General features: G+C 46.5%; 1 protein-coding gene and 1 long non-coding RNA gene across 3 annotated transcripts in view; one reads left to right on the top strand and one right to left on the bottom strand.

The window, feature by feature from the left end:
• The window catches only part of DYRK1A (dual specificity tyrosine phosphorylation regulated kinase 1A), a 69928-nt gene extending 57335 nt beyond the window's left edge, over positions 1 to 12593 (bottom strand). The window contains exon 1 of one of the 2 annotated variants that reach the window (XM_032101128.1): positions 12063 to 12489. The gene's annotated coding sequence lies outside the window, so the exon portion shown is untranslated. Of the gene's footprint in view, positions 1 to 12062; positions 12490 to 12570 lie in introns of those variants that run through there. The other variant, XM_032101129.1, reaches the window with a different exon arrangement.
• Positions 12594 to 13114: 521 nt separating this feature from the next.
• LOC116440394 lies at positions 13115 to 18722 on the top strand. The gene is made up of 2 exons (XR_004238575.1): positions 13115 to 13295; positions 17254 to 18722. It is a non-coding gene; the product is annotated as an uncharacterized LOC116440394 (long non-coding RNA).
• The last annotated feature ends 6728 nt before the right edge of the window (positions 18723 to 25450 follow it).

Consider the following 25450-nt stretch of genomic DNA (forward strand, 5'->3'; position numbering starts at 1 on the left):
CAGATGTGAAACCGGTCACTTATTTAAGAGGACAAGCAAGCATGGAATTTCCAAAAGAGTTTGGGTTGGTTTTTAATGTAACTGGCCCAGCTGGTGGTTGTGTGGGATAGAAACATTTTTTAATGTCTCCTTTGTAGAGCAGGAAGAACAAAACGAAGCATCTTCACTCCACAGTTCAGCATCGGGTATCAGTAGGTTCTGCTCACAGCTCATACAGACAGTGAAAATACCTTTTATTAGAAGTTAACTTTGGGAACTTCAATTCATCTTTCAGTTTGTCCAAAAGGGAACAGCACATATTTTGTGCTGTCTTAAGGCAACACAGAATTGAAGTGAAAATTCAAAAGTGAATCAGACGGAGAAGAAACCTGTATGTTGCATTAGTCTGTGGTAATGGTTGGGGGGGAATGCACAGGAAATGAAAAACTTGAGGGTTCTTAAGAGGTTTTAGTGTTTAAAATGGGGTTTTCCTACTGGGGAAGAGAAAGGAGAAAGAACAAGCAACTGAGCAAGTGACAATAAGAGAGGTGCTGGAAGTGACCTGGGAGAAAAAGGGCACAAGCAGAAGTTAGAAAATTTTTTAAAAGGAGAGGAAGAACTCGATGACAAGCACAAGGGAAAAGAGAGCAAGAAGAGAAGCATCAGGAGCGAGGAGGAGAGCTGGAGCCAGAACTTATTCCCAAGTTACAGCTGTGGTAGCTCGTGCTGGGAGCGCACACGCAGGGCAGCATCCGAGTGAGAATGCCGAGCGGAGAGCTCAGAAGTTTGAGACAGCAGAAAGTCAGAGAGGCAGAGCGAGGAGGGGAGAGAGACTGACAGAAGGATGATTTACTACAGGAGGGGAGGTAAGAATTCCTGGGAATGATGTTTCCCATTAAGTGACAGTGGTGTCAGGAGCAGTTAACCAAGCCCTGCCTCTGCTCCTGTCCACCCACACAGCCCATTCCATGAGCCCGTGTGCCGGCTCTGGGACCCGAGCTGCTGCAGCGTAACCCGATTCCCCGCCCCCGCACACACCCCACTGGTAAAAATATAAAATTATGTATTTCAGCCAACTCACTCTGCAAGCCTGATTCACTGGTTGGGCTTACAAACAGCTGTGCCAACACAAAGCAGGTGGGAACAGGCAGCCCGAAGGGAGGGAAGGGGAGCTGCTCAAGGGGTCACTGCCTTCAAAGAACTCCTGGTTGCACTCTGCCTCGGAACAACTCTTCCAACAATTTCCCTCCAAGTGCTTCCATGATCTACACCCTGTGCAGGAACTTCCCATCGGTTTGCCAACACTTGCAACACATGCAGAACATCATCAAGTTCCCATGCCCCACACTAGTAGATGAAATACAAAACCAGTTCTTTCTTTTCATCTATATGCTTCTTTTGTATCAATTATTTGAAGTCGGGCATAGGTACAGATTTGGGGAGAGCAAGGTCATTTTCACCAGCCCCAGGGAAACATGGATAGATCTGGGTGGGTGGAAGGAAAAAGGGGCAGAAAACCAATGATCCTTGTGTTTTTCTCTGAATATCCTGTTCTTGCTGGGCTGCCCTTCAGCAGCCTCTCAGCACTGGAATGATGTACCAGCCTATGGCCTTATCTCATTCTAGAAGACTGAACTGATCTGGGTGAAAAAGAGATAATGAAGTCTTCTCAAATTTCCCCCAAATTTAAGAGGGTGTAGCAGCAGAAGACCAGCAGTTCCAATCTCTATTTCCCAGCTCCAGTCACTTTGCTTCCCTCCACTGCCAGCACTACAGCAGTGTCTCAGGGCTCTGTCACAAGTTTGGTCAGCTGAAACTAGAACACGTTATTATTGTAAAAGAGTTTTATTTAAGACATTTAACTAATTTTCCCTCTAAAATCCAAGCAAACTCAAGCACAGAGAAGGGTGGATGGGTCACACACCCTGTGGACACTGGCCCAGGTAATCCTTTGTTCCCCAAACTGGTCACTCCCTAAGGCTCAGAACTCAGCCCTGCCAGAAAGGTTGGAGATTCTGGACTGACAACATGGAGCTGTGGCTGTCTCATCCCTGAAGTGTCCAAGGCCAGGTTGGATGGGGCATGGAACAACCTGGGATAGGGGAAGGTGTCCCTGCCATGGCAGGGGGTTGGAATGACACAATCTTTAAAGTCCCTTCCAATCCAAACCATTCCATGATTCCATATTTCAATCACAGAAAGTGGGCAAATCCCATAAATGCCTCCTTCCTTATGAAAGAAGTTGTATAAATGTCATTTCCACTGCCATTCATGTTTATTCATTGCACAGATGCTTCTCATGTGCACCCGGAGGAGAGCACACAGAAAACAAGCTGTCCAGTCAATATCACTATCCCCAAAATGATACTATTTACTGAAATATCCCGTCACTTTTCCCAAAATTGAGGTATGCAGATCAAATGGGAAAAGAGACTGCAAAATAAAAATCAGCATTTTTTTAATACAAACTCTGTTTGGGAAAAATGAGTTCAAAGTCTAATTCCCCCAAATTTCCAACCAAATCCTAAGTTCCTTGAGCAGACCTCTATGTGGATGTGCTGAGTCACTCTCCAACCTTAAGAGGCTGCTTCTCCAAGTTACAAAGCGCTCGGAATACAAACTCCAGGCAAATGAAACTGCAAATGCAAAGAGCATCCTGCTATTAAAGCATCAGACACGGAAACCCTTCAGCTCAGCTCCGCCCGCTGCGTCACCCGCTGACTTTGGGCTGTCACCCAGCGACTTTGGGCACTCACCGGGTGACTTTGGACACTCACTTCACCTTTTGGCTTTCACTCCCTTGCTGGAGAGCAGCTCAGGGAGTTCTTTATCTCATGCTGTCTGCATGGAAAGCACATGAAGCGCTACAAAATGCCAAAAATCCCTGAATCCCTTCTCCTCACCCTAAAGAACAGGAGCTCAGTGCCTTAGGTCAGGCTGTCAATAGGATACGGAAAGTTTGGGTGGATGGGGGTTTTCTGTATGTTAGATTCCAATCACTGAAAAACTTTACTCTTCCATGGGATGCTGGAAAAATCCATTAGATTTTACTTGATTCAGATACTAAAATGCAGTATGAGAAAAGTCCCACACCTAAAACCAAGCGGGGGGTCTGGACAGCGAGCAATTACTAACCTAAAAAAAATTAAATTTATATATTTACTACAGGATAAAAGATGGTTCAGACCAACAAAAGCAAGAGATATTCTCTCATTTTTGTTGGTTCTTGAGTGCTTGACTTAGTTTGGGATTTTTTATGGAAATAAATTAATAAAGTCAAGTGTAACTCCACAGAGACGACTGAAATGTTGGAAGGAAGACCATGCTTCCAACCTACGAAATATAATCCATACCGGTTTTCTCAAATACATCAAGGAAGTTTATGTATTTGGCACTGTCAAGTAGGGGGTTCAGAGGTTTCAGAACACACATAATGACTAACATGAAACTTAGAAATTGCATTCTGGGCCCACTGGGTGATTGCTAAAAATGTATCTTCAGCTTCAGCCTCACCTCAAACCACAGCCCTCAGATTCTTTTGTTTTATGCAAACAAAAATCATGCAAAGATGCAAATTAAGATTTGTTTTTTAAAGTAGCAGCGGTCCAGAGGAAGAAAATAACAGCAAAGCAGTTAAAGAAAACTATCAGAAAATATCAAGGGACCTTTTTTCAAATATGATAGTCTGAACATTAAATTCTTCATCCCATATTCAGACTCTTGTATGGAAATAATCACATATTCTCACATTTCAACAAAATTAGGTAGGAACTACAAGACCCAAAATCTTAACAAAGGAGTGAGGCCAACACTATTACAAAATACTGGGTTATACTCCGCAGGCCTAGGATTATACTTCTGAGGTAGAAAAAAGAGAGTGATAAATATTTTAAAAATGAGGAATGACATAAAGAAGGTCAGTTAAGTCCCCCCTCTTAGCAGACTTTGGAAATACACATTAAAGGACAGCAAATGTAAGCTGAGGAAATCTTTGTCACAAAATTATTTACTGATCTCAATCAGAACATGCTCCTGATTTTAAAAAAATAAAAAAATAAGAGCTAGAAGTTATCACATTGGACAAAAAGGGGGGAATAAAAGAAAGGAAAAATAACCCAAAAGAACCACCCCAAGACCCAAAACCTTCTGTGCCTCAGAATGTAAGCCTACCATGAACTTCTCTGTACCAAGAGGAGACTTAATGACATGAACGACTCCAATGTGGTCCTTCTTTTAAATTTGTTTCAATAAACATTTAGAGCTGACAGAGGTTCAGCTTTGTGCTGTGGAATCACAGCCCCACACCCTGCCCCTGCCAGCCTGTCCCCACACAGATGAGGTCACTGCTCACCTCCCGTGTTTCCAAACCAAAGCACCACGTGCGCGCGCTGGCAGCACGTCAGGAGACCTCGGAAAAATGTCACTTTGTCACACATGGACATTCCTTCCTCCACACACAAAACACAGGGCTCAGTGGGCCTGTGGCACTCCATCTTTTAGATTTCACTTCATTATAACAGCAGCTAAACTGAAACAGATTTTAAAATAAATCCGTACAATTGAAGTGGCATTTTTGTAAGTTTTGCAGGAGGGGGTGATTCCAAGATGCAACACTGGAACCTTGTGAACTGTAAGCAGAACTTGTTTTCTCATTTCTTGAAATAACTGGGTGCTGATTAAGAACATCCAGCAGAAAACTAGAATTAAATACTTGCTTTATGCAGGTGTAGCACAACCATTATACAATAGTTACACAACTCTTTCTTTGCATAACAGGAAGAGAAAAAAGTGGGGTTTTTAAACCAGGTTTCAGAAGAGAGAACTTGATAACACCACAGCTTGGCCAACTGGTTTTCCTTGCTTTATTGGCTTCTGCAAAAAATTAAATGGAAATATTCTAGCAAAAGCTTGGTTTTTGGTTTACTATGTGGCAGTAATCAAGTAAATGGGCACTGAGTAGAACCTTCAAACCCACTTCTGGAAATCTGTGTCCAATTCTAACAGTTCCTCACAGGAGAAAAGCATTCCATTAAGTTTCTGGTGCCCATCACATGAAGCAAAGACCTGTTGACTCCAGAATGAGACCCAAAGCAGTCAGAGTTGTCAACGAGCACCAAGGAAGGCAGCGCAGAGCCTGTGCTCCATCTGTCTCCACCTGTGCTACTGGATTTCTCAAGGTTTCAACACCGAGCTCATAAAGTTTTAAAATGTCCATGCTGTGAACATGACTCTGGCTAATTTAACTCCACAGAGATACATAAATGAATGTTGTGATGGGTCAAAGACTGTAAGGCTCACGTGGACACTGCACTGCAATCGTGGCCATGTGCTGTGGAAAACACTCAGCTGAGAACATCCCCAGACCAACCCTACTAGGACAAAAGATCAACCCTCCTGAAGGACTGCACCAGAGAGACGATTTCCATTCACACCTCCAGATCATGAGGTTTTAGACCTTCTATCATTAAGTTTTTGTACAGCAGACTATCAAATTACAATAACTACCATAACTCACAACCTTTTTATTTACCAGAAGAAAACCTAAACCACAAACACACGGATTTCCTCAAAGCTGCACCAAAATGCCGTAGAGGAGCATGTGAGGAATGGACAGGGATCTCCACATCAGGAAATCTGACACAGAAAGAATACTTACTCTGTGCTGCAAATACAAACCAAAACGGAAATCAAATCCCAAGAAAGGTCTCTGATTAATACAACACAAACCCAAGCAATTCTTAATTGTATAAAAACTTCACCTGTATAACACAGTATTTTACAGTCTTCACTCAGACTCCAACGGACTCATTTGCGATGCTGTCTCTAGTAGAGATAGTTCACAAAAGACATCAATTCACTTCAAAATTAAGCACTATAATTAAGTTTATAATTAAACTTTATAATTAATAAATATATACTAAGCTTATTAAAAATAATAAACCACCACAGAAAGTTTGAGGAGCTACAAGAGTCATTCCAAGTGAAGCTGTAGTAACTGGGTAGTTGCAGGGTAGTTACTGCTACCCCAGCATTGCACCTACTGCTGCCTCTCATTTTGGGGCAAAGAGCTGGGAAAGTCTGTAGCCTTTGGTTAGAGCTTGACTTCAGCAAAAGTTTAAAAACCCTGCCAGTGACAGGGACAAGAGGACCAAGGACACCCTCAGCAAGTGACAAGACACGGAGCTGTGTGGAGTAGACACACCCTGGAGAGGAGGGATGGCATCCAGAGGGAGGGACCTGGACAGGCTGGAGAGGTGGGGCTCTGAGAACCTCATGGAGTTCAGCAAGGCCAAGAGCCAAGGTCCTGCACCTGGGATGGGGAATCTCAAGCACAAACCGTGCTGGGAGGGGAATGGGTGGTTGGTGAGAAGCTCAGTGTGTGTTCTTAGCCCAGAACCCCCCATGCCCTGGGCTGATCCCACAGCCTGGGCAGCAGGGAAGGGATTGGGATTCTGCCCCTGTGCCCTGCTCAGGTGAGAGCCCACCTGCAGAGCTGCCCCAGCCCTGGAGCCCAGCACAGGGAGGACGTGGAGCTGCTGGAGAGAGGCCAGAGGAGGCACCAGGATGAGCAGAGGGATGGAGCAGCTCTGCTGGGAGGAAAGGCTGCGAGAGCTGGGATTGTTCAGCCTGGAGAGGAGAAGCTTTGGGCTGAGCTCAGTGTGGCCTTGCAGGGCCTGAAGGAGCTGCAGGAAACCTGGAGAGAGACAATTCCCAAGGCATGGAGGGCCAGGACCCAGGGAATGGCTTCCCAGTGCCAGAGGGCAGGGCTGGATAGGAGATTGGGCAGGAATTGTTCCCTGGCAGGGTGGGCAGGCCCTGGCACAGGGTGCCCAGAGCAGCTGGGGCTGCCCCTGGATCCCTGGCAGTGTCCAAGGCCAGGCTGGACATTGGGGCTTGGAGCAGCCTGGGACAGTGGGAGGTGTCCCTGCCCATGGCAGGGCTGGCAGTGGATGGGCTTTCAGGTCCCTTCCAGCCCAAACCATTCTGTGATTCCATGAAAAATCTGATTTTATTGGGAAGACAGAGATCCATAGGTGCAATCACACACACATACAGCATTTGCAGGAATGCTCCTTTTCCTGCCCAGGGCCTGCCATAACAATCTCAGTTTCTGAATGCACACTCTGACATTGACAGGAAAGTCAATCCAAGTACAAGAGCACGGAATTCTAAGCTTACGAACATCTGATCATGGTAAAAAATGGGCATTAAGCTGTTATTCCACAACACCGACCCAATGTTTGTAGTATTTATGAGTAACTTCTATAGAAATGAAAACTACCGAGATCTTGTAACAGTAACAAAGAAATCAATGTATTTCAAACACTAACTCTGGCACAGCATTAAATTAATGCCTAATTATCCACAAGTTGGAAAGAATAACAGTAAAGAAGCCAGAATCAGACATGATCCTGGAAAGTTACTGAGCTTCCAGTATCAATCAGATTTCGAAAGAGTGTATGGAAGTTGATTTGTCTGTGACCACACACACCCCCTTTCTATGTATTTAATGTATAAGTTCTGATAAAACTGCATTTAAAAACAAGAATATATGTGGTTATATAGCTGGAAGTAGGGAAAAAGCTGTAGCTACAACCAGACAGAGCAGAGATCAGTGTGAGGGAACTCACAGTGACCAGGAAAATACAGAACTGAGGAAGTAGCAACACATTCCCTTCCCTGACAATATTTCTCTCCTCTTTTAACCCCTTCCTCGAGTTTTAACTCAAACTGATATCAGGGGCACAAAACTCTATAAAGCACATGCTGGATGTTCCAACAGGCCCAAAGTTAATGAGTTATTAACAATTTATGGAGTTCACAGAAGCACAAATTACGAGCTGAACACATACAGGGAAAGGGGGTTTGGACTGAAATGTGTTTGAAGGCAGGAAACCACAAAACCAGTGAACAGGTTTTTGGGACACTAGGATTTAAAAGTTTCACTGGCAAGTTCAATTTAAACATTAAAATTATTTAGCTATGATTTAGTCAAGTAGTCATCCTACTGACTTGATTTTTTTCCAGTAACTCAAGAAAATTCACTCTCAGTTTTTTCCCATTGTATTTTGAAGGAACGACTCTGCCATCAGAAATCAATTTGTACATTTCCATCCCTCTCTTATTTCACCATCCAAACAGTTACTAAAAAGAAAGAGGAAACTTTTCAACACAAAGAGGTATTAATGTATTATTAACTATTCCTTTAACTGACTCACAACACAGTCTATTTTTATTTGCCTCTGGGGGAAAAGAAAAGGGGGGGGGGAGAAAGAATACTTGGAGGCTTTGGAACTTTATGTAACACATGTAACACATCAATTGAAAGCTTGGTCTCTCACGGCTGGAACAAAACTGACACTTAATAGAGTTAATTTTACTTTCATTTACTCCGTTTCACTTTCAGGTATTTGGTGCTAACCAGACCCTGGAAACTTTGCATGGAGAATGTTTACAAATAGGTGTCAGCTCGTGGTATTTCAGTTACAGAACCATTTCCCTCTTTTGCAAAATTCAGAGCTGGGATTTAACTGATTTTGTCTTCACACGGGGGAACTGAACCAGCACCAGTTTTCCCACTGTATGGATGCAAGCAGAGCTGACTGGGAACTGTCTCCCACATTTCCCTGGCCCTTCAGTGGGGATTCTCCCTGAAAATCATAAGGACAGGACACTTTGGAATAAATAAGGAGATGATAAAGCCAGTATCTTTCAAACTGAGCCATAACTAAGGGTTAGGACAAACCAGACGCCTGTTCTGAAGGAATTAAATCCATTAGTACCAGCAAAGGCAGTCCAGTTATTTTTCCAGTCATGCTTGGATAAATGAGAATCAAATGCAGAATTTTACTTTCCTTCCCCAAAAGAGGAAAAGACGGATAAAACCACGGATAATCACTGCAATTCTACTGGTATATTGTGTCACCTTGAAGAGCCAGCACTGGATAACCCCACATATGGAACATGTCTTTGTGGAAGTAACAATTCCTAATTTTCTAAAGTTTCTCTAGTGTTTTTAAGCCATCCCAAGACTACAGTTCCCATAAGCCTCCTCTTGAAGGACCCATGGAGGTGAGGAAGGAAAGGAAGAGCATCCTCCTTCTCTTGATTACTTCTTTCTCCCCTCGGAAGCTCACAAGAAAAGTAGTTTACTCAGAGAGGTTTTTGGTATTATTTCAAATAGTCTTAGAGCAAAAAAGAACTCTCACTGCATAAACATCAGACTTCTTCAAGTCTGAGTAGCAAGAAAGTTATTACATAATTTTTTTTGTAACTACCAGCCTCTTAGTAAAGAAGAGATGAAACTGTAAACTCAACAAATAATGTATTGTACTCAGTCATAAAGACAAAAGCAGCAGTTCTCTGTAAATAATCCTATTCTACAACAACAGATCTATTTACAAAAGGATTTCAGAAGTTATACAAGTCTCCCGTGCTCCCATAAAACAAAGGTATCAGAAAGTTTTGTACTTCAGTGTGGGGAAAAGCTCTCCAAATGGCATTCAAAATTACCACAGAAAGGCTAAACAGATACCAGGCTGCAGTTCTCACTCAACAACACAAGTTGTCACCATAACTTTCAACCTGCAGTCCCTCAGCCAGGGTTCAGAACACCTGACATGAAGAGGTTTTAAGAGGAATGCCCAAAAGATAATCTAATTATAGCAAGAAAAAGTGCTTTTTTTGGTACCAGTAGGTTTTAGTCTTCAAATCAGCACCCATCTGAGCTCAGATGAAGCTGTGAAATGCCTGCATGGCAAATAAAGGCTCTGTTTTTTGCGTGTTTTTTCTTTTCACATACCATCTGAGCAGGTGGTCCAGTTTCAAGCATGACTTTAAGATGTGGTACATGTAAGGTAGTCTGTCCTAATTAAATGTCACTTGAAAAGCTCCGACAAGGCACAGTTTTTCCTGGACACCAGTGGTGTTCTGCTACTTTGTTTAAACTATCAACCAGTTTGCACAAGTCACTGATGGCCATCGTGTGCTAATTCCCAGTCTGCACAACCCCACAGACTTCCAAAATGGATAAATTCCCCGTCAGTCCCTCGTTATTTCACACAAGCTAGAGAATCCTGCCCATAAATCGGCACTGAAACAGAGAACTCTTGGCTGCTATTAGGTAAAATTATCCTTGTCACTGTCCAGCGTGGGGGAGGGGATGCCAATGCCAAGTCCTAAATCCACCCAAGTATTGATCCAGGAACTGTAACACTTGCTGCTCCTGTAACCAACTGGCTTCCCTACCTGTGAGCCTGGAAACAATGTCAAACTATTGACCTATTGCCCTCCTGGCTGAAGAAAACCCTGCTCGCTCTTCCATTTTGAACAAGATATACTTGCCTTACCCAAGGAATATTCCAAACCCATGAATTAAACTCAATAAGCTTCATAAACTTGGACAGAATTTTTAATTCACAGCAGAAAATGTAAATTTAACACTTCACACACATATTCTACTTCAGACTGCAAATAAAAACAGTCTAGTTCTAAATAATTCATGTAAGCCAAAAACATGAAGCGTAGCCTACAAAAGTATCTATATATACACACACCAAATATATATAGATAATAGTTAACAAATACTAGCTCAGAGTTATTTTCAGTGTTATTATTCTAATTCTATAAAGTATAATTAATTTTCCAAAAATACCCAACCTACAGAGGTTGGAGGGAGGGAGGCGTGGAGAAAGAGAGAAACAAGTTTACCCAAACTTTTCAGGGCTACAGACTATTCCAAGGAAGGAAGTTAAATTCTGCTTGGTTACAAGCAGGGGATTAAACACCACCAGAAACTAAATGTTTGCTAATTTATCACCAGATATCATCTATGTGTTCTTCAACTTCACACACCTTTCTTAAGGAAAAGGTAAGGAAATACCAAGAAGATAATAAAAAAAGTTGTTAACTTGTACAAATCCAGGCCCCCCTGAAACTCCATCCACCTCAGTGTGACTGCAAGCACCTCCTGGCAAAAGTTAACAGCACACTCTCATTCGGATTCAACCAGGATGGTTGTCAAAAACACGCTTGTCGATTTAGTTGGGAGTCGGTTACTCTGTCTTTGTTGATTTTAAATAACAATAAATGTTTACTTCCCCCGATGGCTGTGGAGTAATAGGAGAACTAAGAAACAGCAGCAATCTAGATACATGATCAAAGAACCCCTACGTGGTCTTTGGACGGGCTAAACCCAAAACTTCAAAGCCGACTGAAATTCAAAAACACGCCAATTTCTAAATTTCGAATTCCAGGACTTTTAAATGCGTTTTGTGATCCCGCGGCGGCGGGAGGGAACTCTGGCCACTCCAGAGGAGCACCCCGTGTATCCGAGGAGGGCTCCAGTTCCTCCCGCAACACAAAGCTGAATCCCTAAAAGGCTGCGGCTAGCTATTAAAATATGGAATCAGGGAATCATTAATGATGGAAAAGACCTCCGAGATCATTGAGTCCGACCTACGGCCACCTTGTCAACCAGACCATGGCACCGAGAGCCACGTCCAGCCTTTCCTTAAAGACCTCCAGGGACGGTGCTTCCACCACCTCCCTGGGGAGTGTCTGTGTGTCCCTGTCTGTCCCTGTGCCTGTGTGTCCCTGCGTGTCCCTGTGCCTATTCCCAACGCTGCTCCCTCCTCCTCCCCACCCCCACCGAAGGGATGACAGGCACCTCGCTCAGGTAACTCCTTCCCCATCTCCCTCCACCTTCCCCACCCGCCCCACCGGCCCCTCACAGGTGCCGGGGCATCCCAATCCTCCCCTACAACAGGTGATGCTCCAAGTCCTGCCGCCCTCCTCGCCGCCAGCCCGGCCCGAGCCCTCGCACCCGCCCACCGCAGGGCGTTGCGCATAACACCGAGAAGCTCCGGGCGAGCTCCCTTCCTCCATCGCCGCTCCCAAGGCCCGGGAAGCCACAGCCGCGCTCCAAGGGGAAAAAGGCCGCGGGCTGCGGAGGGGCGGGCGGGGATGGATCCCGGCCCTGCCGCCGCTCCCGCTCTAAGATGGCAGCGAAGCGCTGCGGCCCCTCCGCCGCGGGCCCGGGCGAGGCGGCCCCGGCTCGTCCCGCGGTGCAGCGTCTCACTCACCCGTGCGGCGGCTTCTCCCGGGGCGAGGCCTCTCCCTCCGCGGGGCGAGCGACGGGCGCGTCCTCCCGCTCTTCCCCGGGGGCCTCGGCGGCGGCGGCGCCTCCTCCTCCCTCGGGCCGCGGGTCTGCCCGCGGTGGGAAGGGGAGCCCGGGCGGCCCGGCGGGTCCCCGGCCGGGCTCTGGGTGTTCGCTGCCCTCACAAAATGGCGCGCGGTCCAAACCTGCGCAGCGCCCGGCGGCGGCTCGGCCTCGGCTCGGCTCGGCTGCGATCGGCGGCCTGAGCCCCGGCCGGGAGCGCGGGGACAGCGGCGGGGGGAGCGGGAGGAGCGGGAGGAGGAGGAGGAGGAGAAGGAGGAGGAGGAGGGGATGGGGGGAAGCGCAGCGCCGTACCGAGCCCCCGGGAACTCCTCGCTCCCTCCCTCCCTCCCCCGCCTGCCAGCCGCTACCTCCTCCCCCTCCCTCCCTCCCCACCCGCTCCTCCTTCCCTCCCTCCCTTCTTCCTCACGAACCGGCTTCGCTTCCCGCACTGCCGCCGCCGCCTCAAGCCCGGCCGCGCATCCCCGGCGGGACCCTCGGAGCGCACTTTTTTTGCGTCCCTTCTTTTCCTTTTCCTTTCGCGGTGGAGGTCGGAAGAAGGAGAAGGGAAAAAAAAAAAAAACTTAAAAAAAAAAAAACCAAGCCCCGAGATTCTGGCGGAAATGGAGCGCTTTGCTCTTGTTTTTTTAATTTTTATTTCATTTTATTTTAATCTTTAATATTTTTTTGAATTTAAAAAAAAAAAAACCCAACTGACAAAATGGCGGCGGGGCGAGCCTGTTGCCGTGGCAACTGTCAATCACCCGCGGCCGGGCGGGAGACGGCGCTGACGTGGGGAAAGCAAGGGCGGGCCGCGCTCGCCATGGCAACGGCTCCTTCCCCCTCCTTCCCGATCCATGCCCGCCCGCCCTCCGGCGTGTGACGGTGTCGGTGGCGCTGCGGGCCGGGATGGCCCCGGCGGGGCGGGGAAGGGGAGCGGCCGCCATTGCCGGTGAGGGGGAACCCGGCGGCTGAGGCGGTGCCGGCCCCGGCCCGCAGGGGGCGCCGGGAGCGCGAGGCCGAGCCCGCCGGGGCTTCCCGCCCGCCGCCTGTGGGGAGGGACAGGGCCCGGCACAGCCCCCTCGGAAGCCGAGCTGTTCCCGAAAAACCGTTCAAAAAAAAGGCACTGGAAGTAGCCCGGAGTGGAAGTCTCGATCTGGTGAGAGAAGGCTGCTTTCCTCTCCTCTCGGAATTGCGTCCACGGGTCTTTCTCGACCCGCTCAAAAATATCCCCCCTAAAAACGAGTTGGAAGATGTGCTAAAAGTCGTCCGGTGTGGGAGCCCCGACCTGCTGGGGGAGTCACAGAATTCTGGAAGGTTTCTTTCCCCTCAGAATTGCATCCAGGGGTCTTTCTCATCCCCTCAGAAAATCAATAGATTATCCAAGTGCAAGTTAAAAAATGTACTAAAAGTCACCCGGTGTGGGAGCCTCGAGCTGCTGAGGGAAGGCTCCTTTCCCCTTGGAATTGCGTCCAGGGTTTTTTTTTCATTTCCTTCAGAAAAAAAAATATATACCCCCAGAAGTGGGCTAGGTGTGAGAGCCTCAAGCTGCTGAGGCAAAGCTCCTTTCCCCTCAGAATTGCATCCAGGGGTCTTTCTCATCCCCCTCTGAAAATCAATATATTCCCCCAAAATGAGTTTTAAAATGCACTGAAAGTAGCTTGGTGTGGAAGCCTTGAGGTGCTGAGGGAATCACAGAATAAAAGGCTCTTTTCCCCTTGGAATTGCATCCAGGGGTCTTCCTCATCCCCCTCAAAAAATCAATATATTCCCCAAAAAAATGAGTTAAAACATGCACTATAAGTAGCCCAGTGTGGGAGCCTCGAGCTGCTGGGGGAAGGCTCCTTTCCCCTCGGAATTGCCGTGTCGGTGCTTCCAGCCTAAATCTGTGACAGGGGGTTTTTAATGTAATTTTTTTTTTTTTTAATTTCTGGAATGCCCACAAAGATCAAAAAGTAGAGTCTGGCCTTTATCTAATACTTTAATTCTGACGTGTGATACTTTAATCTAGTCATTTTGGTTCCCAGCCAGCCTCCTTGGAGAAATTAGGACATGTTACTTGTTCCATTTGCTTTTTCTTCCTGTTTTAACATTTTTTTTTATCTTGGCTTAAAAGGTGGAAATAAGCAGCCAAGGATTGGGAGACGGATGCAGCCACAGCCAAAGTCCCCCAAATAATTGAAGTGTTGAGAATTTTACTTAAATTCTGTGATCACAGAATCGCAGAGTGGGTTGGGATGGAAGGGACCTTAAAGATCAACCCATCCCACCCCCTGCCATGGCAGGGACACCTTCCACTGTCCCAGGCTGCTCCAAGCCCCAATGTCCAGCCTGGCCTTGGGCACTGCCAGGGATCCAGGGGCAGCCCCAGCTGCTCTGGGCACCCTGTGCCAGGGCCTGCCCACCCTCCCAGGGAACAATTCCTGCCCAATCTCCCATCCAGCCCTGCTCTCTTTTTCAGCTTAAGGCCATTCCTCTTGTTACTCCAGGCCCCCGTGAGAAGTCCCTCTCCAGGGACATGGGTGCACAGGGAAGAGCAGGGGGATCGTGGGACCACCCCAGGAGTCACAGTGAGGTGTTAGGTGAGCTGAAATTAGCCATGGAATTGCACCTTACGGCCGTGGGAGGTCCTTGGGAGCACCATGACTTAAGTGATCCTTTCTCATTTCTCTCAGCCCCAGAAAGATTTGAGATCACTGGGAGCTGCTTTTGACACTTCTCTCATTGAGTCTGAGTGTGGCCAGAACGTGGTTCTTGTCCTGGGATGTGGAAAGCCAACACCTGAGGGAGCTGGGAAAGGGGCTCAGGCTGGAGCAGAGGAGGCTCAGGGGGGACCTCACTGCTCCCCACAAGTCCCTGCCAGGAGGGGCAGTGAGGGGGGGTCGGGCTCTGCTGCCGTGTGCCAAGGGAAAGGAGGAGAGGAAATGGCCTCAAATGGCACCAGGGGAGGCTCAGATTGGAGATTGGAAACAATTTTTCCCTGCCAGAGTGGTGAGGCCTTGGGATGAGCTGCCCAGGGAGTGCTGGAGTCACTGTCTCTGGGAGTGCTCAGGAGGAGTCTGGATGTGGCCCTTGGGGACAGGCTTTGGGGTGCTGCTGGTGCTGCTGGGGTGGCACTGGGTGATCCTGGAGGGCTCTGCCAACATGAACAATTCCAAGATATCAAAGGCCAACCTCTGCCCAATCCCTCAGTCAGGAAGGACACCTCCACTCTCGGAGAAGAGGGTGGGGGGGCATTCCCTGAGCATTTTTTCCACCTAAAATCTCTTTCTGGTCTGTGCAAGTGCAGTGACAGAACAGTTTCTCCGCTGCTCAGTGTAGGTAAATACAAAGCTCACAGGAAGTTGTTACACTGTCACTGCACTGCTGTAACTTCTTTGGGTTTGGGGTTTTTGTCAGGTTTTGAGTAGGTTTTTTTTGCTAACACTTAAAAATATTTCAGAGTTTTAAAGAGTTTGTGCATTTGCTCAGTCATCCTCTACTTTTATTTTGCTGGCTGTACCCAAGCTCTGGCGCCTTGGGCAGAGATAAAATGTCCTTTAAAAGGTGATGGCATCTTTTTAAAATTTTATTTTCCAGCACAAACAACTAGATACTTTTGGCTTGTTAATTTTATTTTGCTAATGAATAACCTTCATGGTTCTTCCCTTGTACAAAAGTGTTCTCTTCAATGTCCATTTCATTAAAAAGCATGGGGAGGTTCAGGTTGGACATCAGGAGGAATTTCTTCATGGAAAGGGTTGTCAGGCATTGAACTCGTTCTCTGCTGCAGGCAGGTTTAGGGCTTGGGTTAGGGATCTTCCAGGCTGGGATTCCACCAGAATCCTGCCTCACCTGGAAACTTTGCACATGAGGTGCTCTGGGAGCTGGGAATCCTCCTCTGTGCTGGAAATGCAGGTAAAGGTTTCCAGCATCTGGGAAGTGAGGGTCTGCCAGGCTGGCACTCAGCCAGAATTGTGCTCCATCCAGAGAAGGTTTGAGTGGATTTTAAAACCAGGTCAGCTTCCCGATCCATTATGTAAGACATCCCAAAAATGGATGTACTGGAGAAGCCAAGAAGTTGGCATTGCACGGATGTGGGGTGGGCATGAGGGGCAGGAGGTGACGGGACACTGCAACTGGTTTGGCTGGGAACTCCACACAAGAGGCAAAGATAAATATGGCAGCAGGAAAGGTTCACTTCGGAGAGATCAGCTTTGGAGAGAAGCAGCTGAGATAACAGAGACTGAAGATGAAGAATGAGAAACAGCTGTGACCTGGATGAAGGAGATCCAAATCCTTGCGTATCAAGAATTATCAAATCTTACTCTTTTTTAATTTTCTTTAGGAAGGGAGGGACACCTAGACAGGAAAGATTGAGAGTCCTTTTTTTTGACTCTCCATCACAAACCACCTGGAGTAGGTTTGCAGTACTTGAAAATAGGAGTTTGTGTATATTCTATATGAGTTAGTAGACAGCCTTGTAAGAAATACTTGGGTTTCTCTTCCAAAGATACCGCCCCTCAGAAAGCAGAATATTTGGGGCCATTAAGAAAAATAATAAGTAGAAAAATTCAGAAAAAAATAAGAAAAAAACACATTAAAAATGAGGAGGAAAGAAAGTGGAGCAATGAAATCTAAGAGAGAAAATAATGAACAGCAGTCTAGAGAAATGGAACAGATGTAAGAGAAACAACAAAACAGCTGAATAGTTGGGGCTATTCAGCCTGGACAAGAGAAGGTTGTGTGGAGACCTCACAGCATCTTCCAATGTCTGAAGGGGCTACAAGGAAACCAGAGAGGGACAATTCATCAGGAACTGGAGTGACAGGACAAAGGGGAACAGCTTCAGACTGAAAGAGAGGAAATTTAGATTAGATACACAGAAAAAATTGTTCCCTGTGAGGGTGGGCAGGCCCTGGCACAGAATTCCCAGAGCAGCTGTGGCCGCCCCTGGATCCCTGGCAGTGCCCAAGGCCAGGCTGGACATTGGGGCTTGGAGCAGCCTGGGACAGTGGGAGGTGTCCCTGCCCATGGCAGGGCTGGCAGTGGATGGTTTTCAATGTCCCTTCCAAACTACAATTCTATGGTAGTAGAGTGTGATTATGGGTAATATGTCCCAGTTTTTCCCTTTTCAGCCTTCCTACATGGAGTAGATGGGCCCATTTGCCTCTTCACTGCATGCTCTGGAAGGCTTCATTCCATGATCCAACCTGCCCTTGTAGCCCTGTCGTTTTCCTTCTGGATTGTTTGCATCTCCACCTGAACTCTAGGCTTCCTTCACAGCAGCCATGGGCACCCTGACTTTTCCAGGGCTCAACATTTGTACTTTGGGTATAATTTTTGATGTAAATGCTGTGTTGTACCAGCAGCAATTCCAATAATCCTCTGTATCCAACACATCTGCTGCAAGAAGGGCTTTCTTAGGTCACCAGACCCAAGCTGAAAGATCTCCAGGAAGAATTCCATCGTAATACAGAAAAAAAGATGCTGCTGCTGTTGTGTTTCTCCACCAAAGCCACCACACAGCTCAATTCCTTCGGTACCAGGCCCCAACCTGAAGTGAAGTCCCAGCAGAAGTTCTCCTTCATGGGTTACATCACTAACACTTCCCAGAGCACCGCGGCAGCTCCCAGACAGCCTCAATTCTAAATGAAACCATCATCTGGAGGGAGCAGCTTGTGTTTCGCCTGTCAAAAAGGTGCTGCTAAGTAACTAATGTGGTCCAGCTCTTTTTAGGCCAGAGAGGTTGCCATGGTAACCCATTCGGATGGAGATAGATCGGCTTTTGAGTCATCATCAGAGCCGGCTTCGATAGTACCAGCTTTGGATTGACAGCCAGAGCTGCACATTGTGTAGGTTGGCACGCCTCTGGACCAGAAGGTCCTGGAATTGCTGCTGGATGAGGCTTGTTCTGAAAAAAAATGTGCATCTCACTGAGTTCTCCCTGATACTCTCTGGAATTGTGTTCCTTGGTGTTCTCATTCATGGTGAAGATCGTGCTCCTGAGTATGAAAAGTTTCTTCTCCGGTTTAAAACATCAGGCAGAGATTCTGGACATCAGGAGGAATTTTTTTTTCGTGGAAATGGTTGTCAAGTATTGGCAGGGGCTGCCCAGGGAGGTTTGGAGTGCCCATCCCTGGAGGTGTCCAAGGAAGGGCTGGAGGTGGCACTCAGTGCTCTGGGCTGGGGACAAGGTGGGCATCGGGCACAGCTGGGACTGGATGATCTTGGTGATCCTTTCCAACCTCAATAATTCTTTGATTCTGTGAAAAATCCCTCCCTAAAACCATGGAGTTTTCTGGGGAAGAAGTCTCTGGGAAAGAGGTTGTGTTAGTTATCCTAGGGAAAATGTATACTTGGAAGTTGTATCCCAGAAGTCCTCCTGAGACCACTTTCCATGATAAATATATTTGTAGGAGTGTAGAACAGTTCCTGTTAAAATCAGACATTCTGAAGGACTGTGATTCTTTAAAACTTTTGTAAATTAAGTGCTACAATGTCATGTATTTCCCATCTGGGAGCTTCTTTAAGCCCTTAATTCCAACTTTTAGAGGAATCTGGCTTCCCTGTGTTTGGAAAAAAAAAAAAAAAAGGTTAATTTAATCATAAAGTTTCCCTCACATCCAAAAGGACCAGCACAATCCATGTCTCTAAAAATCTTTCTTTGGTTCTGCTGACTGTAACATCATTGGATCTACCTACACCTGTTCAATGCCCAGTTTTGCTTCTCTGTTGGAATTCCTGGAAGAGTCAAAAACTGTCCTCAGTTCCATTAAAATCAGGTCCTTCGTTGGCCCCTTCCCTTTTCAATACAAATCCCCTGCTCTCTTGTGCAGAAGGATGGGTGTCTTTGCTGGCCAAAAGGAAAACTTTGTTCTTGCTGTCAGGAGAAAGCTCCTTGTGCAGCTTCCACAGGGATGTTCTTGAAATTCCAGCACATGGTATTTGTGGTATCCTGACACAAATCCATTCAAGAAAGTTCTTAGAAGTATGTTCTGCTTGGTGTCCACTTGATCAACCTCCTGCTAGCTGAGAAAAAGAAATTGTGACAAGTTTTAAATAAATTTTTCTAAAATTGTCACTTATGGAGCTTCATTAGGCTAAGAAGTCATTCTTCAAGCAGTAGGAGCGGGAATGCTTTGTTGTCTGTTCCTTTTTTCCTCCCAGATCCTCTATCCCATCCCAGTTCAACATACAAGAAAGATGGAGAGAAACTTTTTACAAGAACATGGAGTGGCAGGACAAGGAAGAATGGCCTTAAACTGAAAAAGAGTAAGTTTAAATTAGAGATTACAAAGAAATTCTTCCCTGTGAGGGTGGTGAGGCCCTGGCACAGGTTGCCCAGAGAAGTCCAGTGCTCAGTCACTGCAGAGGAAAGTTCTTCCTGATGTTCAGGTGAAACTAACAGTTCAGCTTTTCCTAAAGTGAGAGATGGTTTAGTGATCAGCCAGGATCAATCCTCCACCCAGCCACCAGCTTTCACAGAACGTCTCTGAACCTCTTTATTCAGCACCGCTGCCCAAGGTGGGTCTGTCAGAGGTGGCTGAGCACTGTGAGGAATAAAAAACCATTACAAGAGGTGAGGGTCTAATCAAGGGGTGATCCACTCGCAGTTATTAACCCAGAAAAGAAGAGTTTGTATTTTCTGCTGTGCACATAAACCAGAGGAGCTGTGTGTGCATTACCTCCCTGTGAGGTGCATTTGAGCCCCAGTTCCCTGGGTGTCCCCACTGCTGTGGCCCTGGAGCGTGTTCTGTGGCATCACTAATGTAGGCTAATTGCTCTGTGGGCCAGCACTCCTCTTTTGTAGGGCATCATTTTCGGGGCCTGCATTTCCCCTCCCTGAGCTATTCCAGGGAACTGGCAAGGCAAGGTCGGTGCTGACCTTATGCTGAGATCCCCTCTGCATTCCAGAGGGACCAGCCAGGCCTGCAGGGCCCAGTCCTGCCAGGATAGAGCTCCTAAAATAACTGCTGGGCAGGGCTGTGCTCCCAGGGCGAGGATATCCCTGGAGCATTCCCAGGGTAGCTTCCCCAGGCTGGCCGAAACTCTGGAGAGGACACAACGCCACAGGCACCTGTGGGGAAGCACTGTGGACACCAGTCTGAAACTGGTGTGGGAAGGACAATGTCACACCAGCCATTCGGTGCTGGGGCCAGCCTGCTCTGCCATGTGTAAATCAGGCCCCAGTTCCCCCTGGAGGTGTAAAGGGGTGGAGGAGTCCAGACCTTACAGTTCTCCATCCCCATCCTTTTAAAGAGGCTTCAGGGCTGTCTAGTCCCTGCTGTCACTGTCAGTGATTCCCACCCACCTGCAGAACTGCCAGGATGAGTTAAAAAATAACCATGGAGAAGTCCTTCCTGGCTTTCAGGTCTCAAGACATCAGAAAACTTTGCAAAGAGTCAGCACCCCAAAAAAAGGAATCTGGCATAGAATCACAGACTGGTTTGGGTTGGAAGGGACTGTAAATAAGTGACAGGAGCCAGGGAATGGCTTCCCAGTGCCAGAGGGCAGGGCTGGATGGGAGATTGGGCAGGAATTGTTCCCTGGGAGGGTGGGCAGGCCCTGGCACAGGGTGCCCAGAGCAGCTGGGGCTGCCCCTGGATCCCTGGCAGTGCCCAAGGCCAGGCTGGACACTGGGGCTTGGAGCAGCCTGGGACAGTGGAAGGTGTCCCTGCCCATGGCAGGGGTGGCACTGGATGAGCTTTAAGGTCATTTCCAACCCAGGCCACTCTGGGATCTATGATTCTGTGATATGAGGAATGGGAAAAAAAGTGGTTTAAACTGGGGACAATTGGCAGGCATTGGTAGCACAATGGAAGATGAGCTGTGTTGCTTGTTTAAGTGGTATTTCATAAATAGTTGAATTGTTTCCCAAGAAATCTGTCAGGTTTGAAACTGTCCAATGGCCTTGGTAAAGTTGGCAAATCTGTGGAGATGGAAAAGATTTCATTGAGCAGCAGCTGCACAAGAAACTCTCTGTGCCAGGGTTACACCAAACCACATTTGTGCTCTCTGCTAAGAGCATTGCCCATAAATTCTTTCCTTTCTGAGCAATAAAATTAACGTAACTCGAGGTATTTGATATTTTTGTGTGCAGGGCCCATCAGGTTTATGAATGCTCAGCCTGGTGCTGCTGAGCGCTCCCATCATGGAGCAGGACACACAACACTCGTGCTCCCAGCACAGAAAGTTTCTCTCTTGGTTTATAAAACCCAGTTATGAAAAACAAAAGCTGAAAAATCACCTCAATCACATTGTTTTTCCCTCTTCTAACCTCTGTGTCACAGCAAGTCTTTTCACAATAAACCTCACATGAATTTTGATATATTGACAGAGGAGGTTTTGAAAGGCGTTACCTCAAATAGGTAAAACTGGACTGCTGAACCCAAATTTCAAGCAGAACATAAAGAATTCCAGTTAAAAATTCAAACAAAGCTAAATGAAAAGCATTGAGAAAATTCCAAGTAGCCAGATGCATCTATAATAGTATAAATATATAAAAAACTTATTGTAATGTACCTACTCTATTTATTCTATTTATTCTGTTAGAATAAACTCTAGTCCATTCTAGGTGTATGAGTATCAAATGTAAATCTCATTTTTGACACATAAAAGTCTGGATTCATACATTTTGGAAGAATTCTATTCATTAAATACTAATTAATGCCATTTATATACATGGGAGACAAATAAAAAGTGATGCTCAAATTTACACATGAACTTTATACCTGGGACGGACAAAGTTCACAGGGGGTTTTCCAGTGTGAAACATCAGGAACAGAACACTTCCTGACCTTATTTTGGAGGATTTAGGATAGTTTGGGAGGGTTTTTGTGTGTGTCCAGAACATTCAGGCTGAGACAAGCATTCAACCGATCCTTGTTTGTTTGTTTTCCATTGTTTGCAGGTTTGCCAAGCTGTAACTGCTTGGAAGAAGTTTTCTGTCCTGGGTGTTGCTTCAGGCTGATTTTTTATTCTTTAAAACTCCTCTCTCTCTCTTTTTTTTTTTTTTTTCCCCTGTTTGAAGTGGAAGGAACAAGGAGAATTTGGGGGGGTTTTTTGGAAGGGTAATATTTTGGTCAGGGAAATTTATAAGCAACTGCAAGTTTCAAAGGCTGAAAACAGCAGCAAAAAAATATTTCTTACTTAGATTGTCACAAGAAACAACTTTTTGTTGTCTTTTTTATTATGCTTTTCAAGGCAGTGAAATCAATGTGTAATAAATTATAGTAAATATGCCAACTCTGTGGTATTAATTTTTACCCAAATTCCAGATTCTAAGCATCACCTTCCTAGCCGAAGGGACAGCAACACAAGGTTTTTACAGGCAACAAGGATCTGTTCCACAGGGGAAAAAACTGCTTCAAAGTTACTTCTGAAGTGGGAAACTTTTCCAAGCATTTGCTGTTCCTTTTCCCAACAGTGTCATAAACTACAAACCCAGGCCTCTCTGCAGCAGCTCCCAGTTGTCCTTGAAGGCCACGGCTAAGGGTGTAAGGGAATGTTGGGATGAGAGGAATTTTCTCCAAAATTTGGTTTTTCAAAATTGGCATGTTGAGATCATGGAATCACAGAATCACAAAAACATAGAAATCACAGAATCCCAGAATGGTTTGGGTGGGAAGGAACCTTAAAGCCCATCCAGTGCCAGCCCTGCCATGGCAGGGACACCTCCCACTGTCCCAGGCTGCTCCCAGCCCCAATGTCCAGCCTGGCCTTGGGCACTGCCAGGGATCCAGGGGCAGCCCCAGCTGCTCTGGGCACCCTGTGCCAGGGCCTGCCCACCCTGCCAGGGAACAATTCCTGCCCAATCTCCCATCCAGCCCTGCCCTCTGGCACTGGGAAGCCATTCCCTGGCTCCTGGCCCTCCAGCCCTTGTCCAAAGTCTCTCTCCCTCTTTCTTGTCAACTCCTTCAGGTACTGGAAGCCTTTTTGAGATGTCAGGAAAAGAACTGCCCACGCTGCTCAATATGCAGGGAACTATGGATTTATACCAGGGTGGGTGTGCTGCAATGATCTCTGTTTTGTTCTCTTAATAATTCCAAATACTTGATTTGTTTCTCTCAGTAAAAGGGAACATTGTGCTGATATTTTCATGGAAATATTAATCAGAACCCAAAGATCTCATTTGTGAGTGGAGAAACAACTTACAGCCCACCCTTATGTACACAGAATTTCCCCCCCATGTGCATCACTTTACTACATCAGATTTTATCTGTCATTTTATTATCCAGTCACTCAGTCTTGAAAGGTCTTTCTTCAATTCTCCAAGCAGCCCTTTAACTGCATGACAATTTGTCCTCTACCTTTCCCTTACCTGAGTACCTCAATACCTTCAGCAATCTGTGGTGTCCCCCTGCTCAGCCCATTTCTCCAGATCATTGAGGAATACATTAAGCAGCATCAGTCCCAGCACAGCTCGCTGTAGACTCCTCCTGTGATCTCCCCTTCTCTGAAAACTGACCTTTGAGTTCTGTTTTATTTCTGTTTCCTCTCATCCAGCCAGTTTTTGATCCATTCTTCTCCTGCTTCTTTTGCATAAAGGCTTTTTAAAAAATTATTTCCCACATGATGCTTTGTCTAGGAAGCTCATTGTCCCTGGAAATCCTGAGAGCACTTAAACATGGAACTTCATGTTCGCCTTCCCCACCTGGTTAGTGGGGAACACACTGCAGGCAGTTCTTCAGCTCCTGGACAACATGGATTTTGGACAACATGGGTTTCACACCTCAAGGGCTGTGCCCAGTTCTGGCTCCTGCAGGAGAGCCCTGGAGGGGCTGGAGCGTGTCCAGGGCAGGGAAGGGAGCTGGGAAGGGGCTGGAGCCCCAGGAGCGGCTGAGGGAGCTGGGAAAGGGGCTCAGGCTGGAGCAAAGGAGGCTCAGGGGGGACCTTGTGGCTCTGCACAAGTCCCTGACAGGAGGGGGCAGCCGGGGGGGTCGGGCTCTGCTCCCAGGGAACAGGGACAGGAGGAGAGGGAACGGCCTCAGGCTGGGCCAGGGCAGGCTCAGGGTGGACAGCAGCAGGAATTTCCCCATGGAAAGGGAGCTCAGGCCTTGGCAAGAGCTGCCCAGGGAGGTCTGGAGTGCCCATCCCTGGAGGTGTCCCAGGAAGGGCTGGAGGTGGCACTCAGTGCTCTGGGCTGGGGACAAGGTGGGCATTGGGCACAGCTGGGCCTGGCTGGGCTGGGAGGGCTTTTCCAGCCTCAGGGATCCTGGGGTTCTCTGGAACTGTTGCCCTGTGAACTCAGAGCCAAGAACAGGAATTTTCTTTTCTCTGTGATTTTGCTTTCTCTGAGTGTTCCTTTTACACCCCGATGGTCTTCAGGCCCTACCCACTCTGTTCCTGATCCTGACAGAAATTATTTGGGTTTGTGAGTCTTTCCTCAAGCTCAGCTCAAAATCACAGAATCATGGAGTGGTTTGGGTTGGAAAGGACCCTAAAGCACATCCAGTGCCACCCCTACCATGGGCAGGGACACCTTCCACCATCCCAGGCTGCTCCAAGCCCCATCCAGCCTTCTATGACAGTTAAGAATAATTTCCATAGCGTCCCTTACCCCAGCTTAAAACACTGAAAATATATCATTAAAGTATATCATACCTATCACTCAACATTTTGGGTTGGTATCTCCTATCTATAATGTACCAATGAAAAAAATCTATTTAAGGGACTGAGTTACACAGTTTTCCTTCTATTTGACAAGAAGAAAACTAAAAAACCTGTGTTCACTCCCTCAGTCAGGGTGGAAATATCCTGGCATTACCACACCTCACACTGCACCCCCAGTTACACACTCCTTACTACCAGGAGAGAGAAACATCAGCAGATAAAAACTGAGCCATGAATTGTAATCTTACACTTGGGAGTTTCCAAAGCTATTTATGTCACAGGAAAATGTAAATAGCCGAGGGTGTGGAGATCAAATCCTGATACAATTTGTTTTTCCCCTTGTCCCAAATCAATATTTTAAAAATTTAAATTAAAAAAGTTCTGTTCCATTCCAGTCCCCTTTGAGGTCACTGCAAAACTTTGCTTCCACATAAATGTTGGGCACCACATTTTTTTTGTTTAATACAACTGTCAATGTTTTCAATATCTGTATAAATCCCACATTATTTTTCAAGTGCTATCAGCACTCAAAGAGTCAATTTTACACATTAATTTTTCATCATTATTTTAATATTATTTGAAAATCCTTTTAACAAAACACTTTTTTTTTTTTAACACTGCCTACTACAATTTATTGCTGCTGGCAGAATATACAAGTTTTAGCTGGAATGTGCATTTATTTTGTAGTGCTTTTATTCTACATACCTGTATCCTGCTGTA

Source organism: Corvus moneduloides, chromosome 2 (assembly GCF_009650955.1).
Source record: "Corvus moneduloides isolate bCorMon1 chromosome 2, bCorMon1.pri, whole genome shotgun sequence".
NCBI lineage: Eukaryota > Metazoa > Chordata > Aves > Passeriformes > Corvidae > Corvus > Corvus moneduloides.